The sequence below is a fragment of the Ruditapes philippinarum genome, unplaced genomic scaffold (assembly GCF_026571515.1).
Source record: "Ruditapes philippinarum isolate M1 unplaced genomic scaffold, ASM2657151v2 ctg1734_1_1_1_1, whole genome shotgun sequence".
Taxonomy (NCBI): Eukaryota; Metazoa; Mollusca; class Bivalvia; order Venerida; family Veneridae; genus Ruditapes; species Ruditapes philippinarum.
The window spans coordinates 283455-296775 of NW_026853883.1; positions in this window are offsets into that span (position 1 = coordinate 283455).

Genomic DNA, 13321 nt, shown 5'->3' on the forward strand with positions numbered 1-13321 from the left:
TTATATTATAAATGTACATTTAACTCAATAGTGATGAAAGTTTGAAGATAAGTGGAACCATTTTTGAGCTTGTTTTATGGGCTAACGAGTCATAGTCCTAGTATCAAAAGTTGAAATAATATCGTGCCCATATTTGACCCGAACAAACGTTCCAAGGTTTAGAGAAAAATACATGTTTAACATTTATTTAAATGACGATATTCTTTATGTATTATTGTCGCAGCTTTTCTAGCATAATTGGTCAAATAACATAATTATATTTGAGTCACAAAACAAGTGGATAGAATTATTCGCGTTAAAATTACTTTTATTAAAAAAATCACGCTTTTTGTTTAGTAAATTAAGCACTATTTTGGGGATTTTAACACATCTGCGGATGTTTCTAAATTCATATGTTTGCCATTTTTGTGTTTGAATATTGAATACTACTTCAGCCGGAGCTATTAATTACACCTAAAACGTTCCTTTAAACTTAATACCGTTTTAAGTGGATAAAAATTAAACAAGTGGTACTTACTACTTACTTTATAGCTTTGTAATGGATTGACATCTTAAAGTACTTTTATGGTTGCGTTTAAAGTAACACATGAACTTCATTGGCAAGTTAAATTCATTACATAAAATGATTAAAAGTCTTAAAATAGGATTAATCACTATTAATCTTTGAAAGTTTTTTATAAGTAAGTTAATAAAAACGGCCAATAATGTAGTACTTTTGGAAACAATTCTTAGAATAATTATTTCACAATTGAAAAGTAAACTTAAGAATAATAATAAAAAAAGATAAATAAATACAAAAAATGTAGATAAATAAAAATGAAAAAAAACAAAAAAACAAAAACAAAAAAAACAAAAAACAAAAAAACTAACGCAATATGTTCAGAGCCTCAGAAATTTAACACATTTTAAATAAATTTACTCAGGAAAAAGCTCTAAATTAGCTTACAAGTAAAAACACTGCGTTCTCAATAAATGAGTCCAGTTTCGTTGTATTGCGTGTTATAGGTAGCGCTGCGAAGCGCATGGTTTTCTCGGGAAGAATGAAAAAAACGTGTTTGTTCAGCGCTAGGACAGCCGGCAATTATGACAGAAGAAAATTTGTTACCTTTGAACTTTAGAAACTATTGTAGTTTAGGCTTAGTTGTACGGCGCACCGACACATTTTAAGTCGTATATCGCGGAACAGGAAAGATGATGTTACAAACTCGGATGTTACAAACTTCAAAGCAACACCAGGGGTCAAAATCGCATTACCTGATGGAGCTAGGAGATGCATAAACTCCATTTGTTCGAACCCATTCAGTCTTACGATCAGGAACGGATAAACTGTTACTGTCATACTTAAAGGCAACTTCTCGTCAATGAGGGGCTTGCACCGTTAGTAAAGGTATTGTAATATAGTCGAATTCAAAAGTCGCTCAAACAAATTGAAAGTTTTGAAATGTTAATGCTTGTTTCTTTTCTCTCTTTTGCTTGGCAATGATTGTAAACAAATTGCAATTATCTACAGGAGGGTTGAATTTATATTGATGTTATCAATTGCGGCACGTTAGAATATTGACCGTTACACAATCAACTCATGACGTGATTGAACAAGCTAGTACGCATGATTTTCTCGTGTAGCATGAATGTGCTTTTTTCCCCGATACGTATTTGATAAACATGTATATGACTTAAATTCTAATGATATATAAGTACTAAATATATCACTTTTGAAAATTGATATAACATTTTTAGATTGGGTGTTATGTCGAACCAACACAGTTTATGTCATATGGCGACTTCAAGCTTTACTAGTGGGGAAGACCTAAGGTGTCCCTTTATGTGTTATTTCAATCTTTAACGAATATCTGGGAATTACCACCGAGACAAGCGATTTGAGTTTTATTTTGTTTGATTGGGTTTTACGCCACATTGGCACAGTTTAGGTCATATGAATACGTTCCAGCTTTACTGGCCCTTCCGTGAATTATTTCAGGCATGAACGGGCACCTGGGTAGAACCACCGATATCCCTTGAGCTAGCTGGATAGCTCCCTCACATGAAATAATCCAGTCCATGTCGGAACTCAAACCACTTTGTTGAGGGGCATGTGGTTTTAAGTGATTTGAAGTCAACGACCTTAACAACTTTGCCACAGATGCCTCCTATAGTTATGTGAGCATTGTTTACAAATTTTACACTCAAAAGCAGGAGAACGGGGTTGATATTGGCCCTAGCAAGAAAATATTTCCAGTGGAAACCTTAAATTTACCAAATGAAAAAATATGGAAAATAGTGCTGACTCTGAGCATTTTCGGGCGTCCTTGGCCGAGTAAGTAATGTCGTTGACCTTTGAAAATCGTTCAACATGTTGTTACAAAAATGTGGTGTTCTTGGTATTTTTTTCTAGTTCGGTTTGGTTCTGGTGTTCCTTATTTGAAAACTGTATAATGCAGGTCTGCTTCGTCAGGTACTTGCCTTATACCTCGAAAGCACGACGTGAAAGGCTCCATTTGCTTTATGCCTCTACAAACTATAAACTCGCATTCAATTTCGAGTCGCAGGAGGGTATGTATATACTTTTACTTGTTTTGGTATTGTAAAAATGTTTAGGTGTTTTATTTCTGCAGAGTTATATATGGATACAATGGAACAAACAATAATGCAATGAAAAATATCACATAAATAACTGTTTACAAGGTCTTAGTTTGTCAATTTGTCGCAAAATGACGCACACAGTACTTTGTAAATTCGTATTTTCTACGGTAGCGTAGGCAAGTTATCAGTTTTGTACAAGTAGTCTCCCTTAGATAAAGGGTACATTAACATTCTCTTACATGAAGCAAATACCTGACCGAACTTTGTTTTATACTAAAATTAGAAATATCAAAGATGTTTATTGCAATAAAAAGTGACTATTCACATATTGTATTATTTAATAAATTAAAGTTTCATATATCGTTTTTCATATTCTTTTATGCGGACTGTATTGCAATTGCTAAAATAGAAAAAAATAGAATCCCTAAAGAAAGCCCAACACGGCAAAATTGTAAAATGTTGCATGCTCGGTTTTATTGAGCCTGTTCATGGACGGTACTGGAAAGTGCAAGTTACCGTCCACGCCCCCTAGCACCGGCTTAAGCAGAATTCAACATTTAAACACAAAAAATGGTGAAATTTTGAATTTAGAAAAATCCGCAGATGTGTTCATACGGCGATAATCATGGAAGCTTTGGTTGAGCAAAAACTCTATATCATTAATTTAATTGATCCAAATAAAGACCAGTGTTTACGATAATATACGGGTGAGCTCGACAGTTCACATCAATGACGAAAGTTGTCGAGATTTACCGAGTCATTGCCGAAAGTTTAACATGCACATTAAAAAGCTAAACATATCCGAGAAAATAATGCGCGTGATCGTTTTCGCTTAAAAAGCTATGGAGAGCCACAGCTGCCAATAATATGTAATTTCAATCTGGGACAAATTTTTTATTGCCTAACCCAAACTGTAGAACGAAAGAATGGAAAGAGCGTTAGAATTAAATGCGCTAACTTTAAAAAAGCTAAGTTATTTAAACATCAAAGGAAATGTTAATGCTACTTTCAAGATATTTCAAGATATTTTGACGGTGTTTTAATACCTTTAAATACCAAGACTTGTTGATCACCTTTACAAGAGGGTGAATTATTAGTAAGTGAAATTAATGTAAAGGTGTTTACATTTCTATTATGCTGTAGATAATGTCAGATCACATCATAGACGTAGTTGTGCATAATATCAGGTGTGCAGCTAAGCGAATATAAAACTTTTAAGAACTTAACGTAACATTCAAAACTTATCATGTATACGAAATAATAAAACATAAACGAATATTCCTTAAAGACACACTATGCCTCGGAAATGAAAGTACAAACATTTCTGAGGCATAATAGGCCTTTAGAACATGTAGAAAGCATAACTTTCCGGTCTTGGAAATATGCAATCAAATCATCACTCATCGGTTTGAAACTTCTATAAGGATTCTAAACTCATTAAGATTTACAATTTTCATCTGTTAAATTGTTTCATTTATGTTAAGTTGAAAAGATAACTTTAATAGTGCAAACTTCCGTCCATAACTACGAAAAAAGAAAAGAAAAATGCTAAATTAGATAAACAAACATAAAAGTAGCAGCCTTCTTTTTAAAAATGCTATTGAGGCACAGCTGTTAGTACCCCATACCAAAATACCAGAACGTGTTAACTTAAACACAAACATACATTGTTGAAATGCAATTAAACTGAGTTACTCACAAGTAACACTTATCGAATTGTACATGTCTTAATTAAGAGCATCGTTACAAACACTGACGTTGATATTTTGCTTTGCTCTGGCACTTTTGAAACAATGAACTCTTGAATTTCAACTTGAATGCTTGATATGTTGTTACCATTTTAGCTCGACTTTTGTTAAAAAAGGAGATCTATAGCGTTGGTTAAATGTTGATTAATGTTTACATGTAAGTTGGTATCTCAAAAACTACTTAAAGGAAAAAGGTTGAATCTTCACACACTCATTTGAGAGCACAATAGGCCACTATTAAATGCACATAACTGTTTCTTACTATTGTCATCTGCTTAGGCGTCTTTGACTGATATAACAATGGTGTTACTAACCGTACAAAAAAAAAAAGAAAAGAAAAAGAAAAAAAAAAAAAAACAATCTTAATTTTTTAAATGTGCTATCTTTCATACAAAATAATCTTATTTGCAGTGTTAAAAGGGCATTTGCTTCATTACATAGCGCATATGCAATATTCTCGTAGATTTTAATCTTCGTGGTGTTGAGTAATGTAACAAATACCTAATCATTACTTATAACACAATCACACAGAGTGAATCTTTATATCATGTATAATTCTACATTCCACTAGTTACAATAAGCTTATCACAACTTGTAATGTGTGGTCTTTATCATGAATTAACCTAAATTGCACAAAATTGTTTTGAGAAGATAGTTTTTTATGATAAAAGATCGAGTATAATTTTTGCTCATACGCGATTGACATAAAAACACAATAATTTGTGTAATGAATAAAACCGAGTTCGTTAAATTCATATTAAAAACCGTTCTGGTATAAAATCCCATAAAATTTGAAAATGCAATCGTTATAAATGATGATGTTTAATTGGCAGGTTATCATTTTATATCACGTATCATTACACTCAATATCTATGAAATATTTTTAGTCGGCAAACAATCAATAAATTGATAAATTTGTAACCGTTTGACTTTTATTAAACTTTTGGTTTATTGAAGTGTTTTAAATAACACTGATGGAAGAAAACGAGTAATGAATAAAATGTATCTGTATATTTATTTTAAGGGGTTTGTTTACATATTTGCGGCAGCTTTCTGTGTAAATACATTTTTTTAAATTGATGCAAATCAGGATTATTAAAATTACAGATATTAAAGTATTTTTAGACGTATTTAACAAGACTGTATCTTTCTGCCAATTAAATGCAAATATTTGTAATTTAAATTTATTTCTATGCCAAATAGTGTCGTCATGCTTTGCTGCTTGCTTTATAGAATTAAGCCAACTAATTATTCTGCCATAACAAAATGACTTTGGCAATATTATATGATGCAATTAGCGCCACACTCTTCATTTGAGAAGATTATGCGGTGACTGTTCATTTTAATAATTTAATAATGGGAAATTGTTCTTAATGTTTATATGATTTTTTTCATAAAGTTCCCAAATAAAACAAATCTAAATGCTATTATTATTTATTTACAATATTTATTTACTACCTCTGTTTATACAATTTGTTTAAAATTATTCCATTAACTGAACTTTTATGCTAATAAATTAATAATTATGTATAAAAAGTTTTTATATCTAATGAAATAAAAAAAAATGTATATTAATATAAGACATATAGGGGAAACAAAACAGACATAATATAAAGACATAAACATTAGAACGCGACAAATTATAGATATATTAGGAAACAAAGCAATTAGCATTTCACTGCAAAGTCAAATTTTACTTTTGACATTAGAAATATACATTAAGCATTAAGACATTTATTACAAAAAAACTGATGATAAATGAATCATGGTATCGGAAACAATTTACAAATTTTAAAAGCTAATTTGGTATTTAATGACAATTTGAATAACTACGCTTAGATCTTGGTGGAGACATTGTTCTATAAATTTTCATATTCTCAATAATTGAACAGACTGTAATTCCAGGAATAATAGTTGTAATTTGAATAATATGCATTGCAAAAATGTCAACAAACCGCATACGACATGCAGTTGAAGAGAAGTGATTTAATTTGAAGATCAATATTCCCCTATAGCTGTATCCTAAAATGGAATGTAATCTTAATGAATGATGCATATTTCTAAGTCAGTGTTAGGATGACGTAAGTAATTATAGATGCAGGCAATGAATAAATGTACTCACCGACAGTTTTGTCTCACATTGTGACTGGTAAGTTAAGTTTGTAGTGTGTTGATGCCATTAATTTGATGTGAAAGCACGACGTTCTATGCTTTAAAAGTATTGAGATGTTAACTTTTATCGTCACAATAGCTCTGTGTTGACTTTGATCCAGTTAAGTTATATAAGAGAAAAAATAATTATAATACAATTTATTTTGTGACATTTAATGTAAATGATTTATACGGTAAGCTTGTTCCGTTTAACTCTAAATTAAAGAATTATTAAAAATGAAATATATGTACGGCTATTTTAGAAATCATTCACAGGATACTTGTAAAAGAGATACTGGTTTTAACCGGATAAAATCTCAATAAACAAGTACATCCTTTTTGGTTTGTTGAGAAAAAAAAAACATTTCCCCAGTTCTCTAACTTTAGCAGATTTATATCTGCTACATTGTATCATAAAACGTATTATTCCAAACCAAGGAAAAGATAGGTGTTTTTGTATTACAAAAACTCAAATTCTGTTCAATGTCATTAATAATTTATACTACTTCATTAAATTTGATCGTTGCCAAATGCATGAATCATGTCATGGGAATCATTAGTTTATATTTATCTTGCAGAATGATTAGATTATTTGGAGCTTTTTAAAAGCTGGCCTATTCAAATTGATTGATATGTTAGACCTTGTCGCATTTGCACATTCAAAGTTTCAAAAAACATACATAAATTATGAGTTCAATGTTTTTGTGATTGTAATGTTTTATACAAATGTTTCCTTTTTTATTGATGATGAATTTATATTAAAACTTTAACAAATTATGTTGCGAATAGCAACGATTGCATTGAAATCTTGAGATTGCATGAAATTTTGTAGATTTTAATTTTGAATATCACTAAAATGGCAGATTTATCACGTATAGAAAAGGAATTGCATTTGGCGCGAACGAATGTTTATTACATTATTTTTTTGATACTTGATGATAGAGTCACTAAATGATCATTCAAAAATATTAAATGGGAACTCTAATCACATTTTTGCACATTCAAAGTTTCAAAAAACATACATAAATTATGAGTTCAATGTTTTTGTGATTGTAATGTTTTATACAAATGTTTCCTTTTTTATTGATGATGAATTTATATTAAAACTTTAACAAATTATGTTGCGAATAGCAACGATTGCATTGAAATCTTGAGATTGCATAAAATTTTGTAGATTTTAATTTTGAATATCACTAAAATGGCAGATTTATCACGTATAGAAAAGGAATTGCATTTGGCGCGAACGAATGTTTATTACATTATTTTTTTGATACTTGATGATAGAGTCACTAAATGATCATTCAAAAATATTAAATGGGAACTCTAATCACATTTTGACTTGTATAAAAATATCCTAATGAAGAGTTGTTTGATATTCAAATTAGTAAATGATATTCATTATTCCAATGAATAAATGCCGAAGATTAAAGTTATTTGTTTGAGAAATTGCCTTTTAATCAGTATATCAAAACAATATTTGATAAAGTTAAATAACATCAAATGCACCCGGAAACTGTACGACTGTTTTCATTTAACGGATTCATATGCATCCTTATGTATGGTTTGTGTTGACACGAACCCCTGAAGCATTTCGAAGTTCAGAAGGAAGTTGGGTTGCAGTTTCAAAACGGTATCTTCGTGCTTGGATGACTATAAAACGATCCTAGTCTCAGAAGTAACCCTTGTTCTGCCACCATATCGTCTAACAGGTGTACTATTCAAAGGTTATGTGTACACAGGGAACACACTCGATTTATTACTGTTCGATTTACAATGTAAATATCATAACATTAATGATGTAGAATGCACGATGCTATATGGAAGACATGGTGCTAAACAGACTTAAAATAATATATATTACAAACGTATACCATTTTCAGTTAAAACTTGTTTTACACTTAGTAAGATAATACAATAGTAGTAAAAAAGAAATATATTCATTTTGTAAAATGTCTGGTGCCGTAACATTTACATGCAAACATGTTTTAATGCTTGAGAAGAACAATATTTCTTGTTTTGGCCATGTTTGGTGCGTAGCATTTTTAGTAAAGAAATATTGGTTCAATATAAAATGAAGTGTTAGAAAACAATTTTTCTTTTTTATTTTGTACATAATTCATTTTCGGTGAAAACTTAAATTATTATTGCTTTAAACAATCCAGTGTAAGTAAATATTTTTTCATTGTGCAAAATATTTTGTGTCGTAACATTTTCAGTACAAACTTGCATTTAATGCATCAATTCATTGTCAGTAAATCTATTTTTTTTAAATTGTTCGGTGCCTTAACAATTTTAGTTTAAACATTGATTTAATGCTTTAATCTGTTAGGAATGTTATTTTGTAGTTCTGCAAAACGTTTGGTGCCAACATTTTGTGGTAGGAAAGTTATTCTAGCAAAAACATTTAGATGTATAGAAAGTTGATTTATTAAAATTTAATGTGAATGGTGTATGTAAATATTGATTCTATTAATAAAGTTGCTTGTGAGATTTCAATGATTTTATAAATAAATGTCCATTTGTATAAATTTGCATTTAAACGTTATTATACAAAATGAATATTCATATAATTATCGGGGTGAAGACGTCCGATGCCTAGTGATTAAAATTTTTACTTCAAAGCGCTTGCCACTATAGATTCGAATCCAGGGACGTTGAATTCATTTATGTGAGGAAGCTATCCAACTTATCATTATTTAGATAATATAACTTACATCGAAAAGTGTTAAACATTTCAGGAATAGACAAACACCACTTTTATCTATTTACATGCAGTTCTAAACGATAATTTAATCTTCAAGCAAGCCTTCGATTTTAAAGCTAACACTATTCATTGTTTTTAAACTCATATCAAAATAAGATAAAACAATCAAAATTTCACATCTAGATTTGCAACTTTTGACAATTAATATAAGGGATAAATAGATGGAAAGATGCCTCTCTATTCTACATCAAAATATCAAATCAACATTATTTGTAACTTTATTTTTCGACAAGTTAACGTACCCAAGGCTATGATTTATGGAAGCCCTGGAGGGACATTTTAAATTAATATTTAAAACTTAAAACTTAGTATTTAAAATTTAATTCTTAATATTTAAAATTAAATTGTTAATATTTAATAATTAAATCTTATCATTAAAAATGGACGCGGGAAACCATTCCGTTGACAGATTGACGCCACAAGTAGCAGCAGCGAGAATACGAGTAGCGAAGGAAGTAAAGTAAGTTGGACTTTATATACAAGAACGACTGTTTTAAATCACGCTAGGACACGCACACACACTTAATTTTATGGTGAGGACTGGCTTGGGCGGGTTTATTTATTTATTGCAAAAGACAATCCGTCCCGGATTGAAGGGGTTAAAGGTCAGAATTGGGCTGAGGGGAATATAAAATAACTTGGTACATTTGTTCACATTTGTTTATACCTACATTGAATAGTCCATTTTTGATGCAGTTCACAGCGTCTGCTATAAAATAAACATTACAATCAAGCAGGCTGGACATGCTGTCCTTGTGGATTAAGGTACTGTAAATCTTAAATGAAAAGCCTTGATTTTAATAGGAGTGTTTTAGGGCTACCATCATCCTACTGGTATGATCATTGATTTGCATTGGAAATTATCATTACAAGTCTGATAGGTTGTAATAGTGTGCTTTTAAATGCCTGCAGTTTGCAAAAACCTTGCCACAGGTTTGGTAAACAAAACTTTAGATGTAGATATAAAGGGGAACTCCGTACATATAGCAGATTATATTCTCGAAACATAAAGTTTGTGCTCAATGAAAGTAAAATGATAAATAAATACAATGTCAAAGAAGAATCTATGCTGAACGAAACCTCATTTTACCACAATTTATCAATTTAGAGGCGTTCTGAAATAAATTGCTTCAACCCATTAATTGTACCGCAACAACTCTACATAGATTATTTTTACAGTACATTGTACTGCAAACATATTTTAACAGCTGATTTTATCGATAATGATTTGGAATGTATAGCTTAAACTTTTAATTTAAGTTATAATATTTTAAAAGATTCTATTATTTAAGTTTTGGAGGTTGTTTAGTTTGACATCAGTTATAGAGTATGTCCCTCTAGGCCAAAATTGTATGAAATTGGTTGTTAATAAAAGCTTTAATATATTTAAGGCAACTGCTGTAAAGAAAGGCAGAGGACAAAGCAGTGCATATAAAATGAAAATGGGATGGCAGAACTACCGAGATGGAAAGTACAGAGTTGATACTGAAGCAAAAGGTGGATAAACACGCGTGATGTATTACACATTTGGGGAAAGTCTGGCAGTAGAAAGAATAAGATATCAAGCGCTAAGTAACTATTTCCCGGACGGAGAAAGTAACATGGACAGTGTGAAGGACTACGACTTGTCATTGGCTTAAGCATCAGGACAAGTGATTGACAGTAATACTGATGTTGACCAAAATCCATGCAGTTTCACAGAGTATTTAGGAGCTAACAGTTTGTATGCGTCACAGTGCCATATATACCTCAGATAAAAAAAGGAGAACAAAAGTTTCATGATAAATGGAGTCCCTGTAGAAAAGGGCGACAGAACTATTAACATAAAGTACAGCAAAATTAAGCACTCATTACATTCTGAAGAACAATCTGAAGTACTTTCCAATCAATATCGCGGTGCTTTAATGCGTCTGGGAGTCAAGAAAAAGAAAATTCATGAAAGTGATCCGTTTGAAGATGGGTATGTGGTTTCTAGAACAGAAGTACAGAACACAGTCTTCCTAGAAAGAGATGGAAACGTTTATAATTGTTCAGAAGCTTCATCACAGCAACATTTTGTATTGAATGGGCCATATCAATATTTAGTTTTTAAGTTGATGATAGTAATTGTTTGGTTCTTGGTAAAATGATAATAACATTCATTTAAAAATGGTTGATACACGGAAATTTATTATGTAGTGGTATAAATCGTTGTTCTGTTTTCAATATTATTGTATACAACTGACATATATGTTGTAACCCTGTGATAATTATAAACATACAAACTAATTGACAATTATAGATGATGATGTAATTATTATAATAATGTTTGCTTCTTAAACACTTTTATCAATGTAAAAGGTTAGTTTTTTGTACCTGCCAAATGCTTAAAGCACATTTGTGGCATATGTTTTTTTTTAGTGACAGTTCTTGTTCTATTTAGTTGAAAAATAATCATTTTGTTGAGTTTGCCTAGTTGAGCCTTCAGTTCCCACCCACATGGCAAAACTTGCTATGTTTTTAACTTTTGAATGAATATCCTTTTATTTGTATGTTGTATGCTGTAGGTAGTTACCCCAAATTGTTATCAATTGGAAATTTGACCTGAAGCGATTATTCATTGATGAGTGTAGATACCTAGCTTTGATTTTGTACTTTGATAAGTCACTGTAATAAAAGAGTAAAAGTTGTTACACTGACTTTGCTGCCTTATTTTTTAATTATACTTTTTAACAAACAACTATAACCTATCTATACGCCATCAGTAAGGGAAACAAATATGATCATCCATACTTTTCTTGCTGTTATTTGTCTTAAAATAGCAGTGCATAACTGAATGGTTTACCTGCTGACTGCACTGTAAAATCAGTGAAAATGCTTAATGCTCAGGGAAATCATAAGGAACATTTTCCATTTCATGGAAACAGTTATTTTGCGTTACTTGGCAACAGTAGCATAAGGGATGATACCAAAGTTGTCAAAGTACTGTACCTTATTTTTATCGCGAAACCTGTGACCAGATATCAATTTCTTGTAACCAACTGTTTTTAAAAAATGTCGAAAATGATGGGGTTTCTTGTCATGTGTTTCTCAACATTTCCCTTGTGAACACATTACAGGTCACATTTTGTATCCCATCTTCATTAACATTGTTCAAAATGTTTATCTAATTGATTTTCTAGGTCAATTTTTAATCTGGGTTATCTGGGGTAATAAACTAGGTCACTTGTTGAAATCAAGGAAAAACATAGAGAACACTTTAAATGCTGTATTTTCAATTTGAACACTTTAAAAGTTTATGAGAATATTTGTGTGGATAATCTTTAGGTCGAGTTTGAATCTGGGTCATATGGAGTAAAAAATAGGTCAAATCAAAGAAAATCATTTTGAACACTACATGTTTTTTTTTCAGTTGGAACAACTTGTAAACTTATCATAGGTCATATATGTAGGTCAAAGTTGAAACATTGTCTTTTTGGGTTAAAAAGCGCTAAAATTTGACCCCTTCTGGAGAACATTTGGCAAGTTTTTAGTACTGCCTACAAAAAGCTCACATGATTTATTTTCTAATTTCCTACATACGGTCTACTAAAATTTCTAGCAATGTTTATTCTAAGTCAGATTTGTCATGCAATCATCAATGTAGAATCAGAATGTTTCAAGAGAGGTCTCGTGTTTAAGTTCTTTTATTATTTTTTTTCCGTTTGACATTTGACCTGTTCTAACAATAAGTAAAGCGAACTCGAGATCGGCCTTGAAATTTTAACTAGCAGTTAAACTTAAAAAGCACATACTTCTGAAAACTTTGAACATCAATGTTTATTCATTAAAAAGTATATAAATTATTGTCTGATGTTCAATCATCTGGATTTGTTTCATATTCAATATCCTACAAATCAGCATTAACACCATAATCAGTAGAACCTGAAAGTTCTAGTACATTTAACAACATTTTATTTCTGGTCTTCCAATACAAGTGCACATGTCTAAATGCTTCTTTGGTCGCACATTGTGTAAATTCTAGTGAATACAATGCGATAAAGTCCCGCTGGAAGAACATTCGCTAAATAAAATCGAAAGCATTTTGCATGAATAGGGT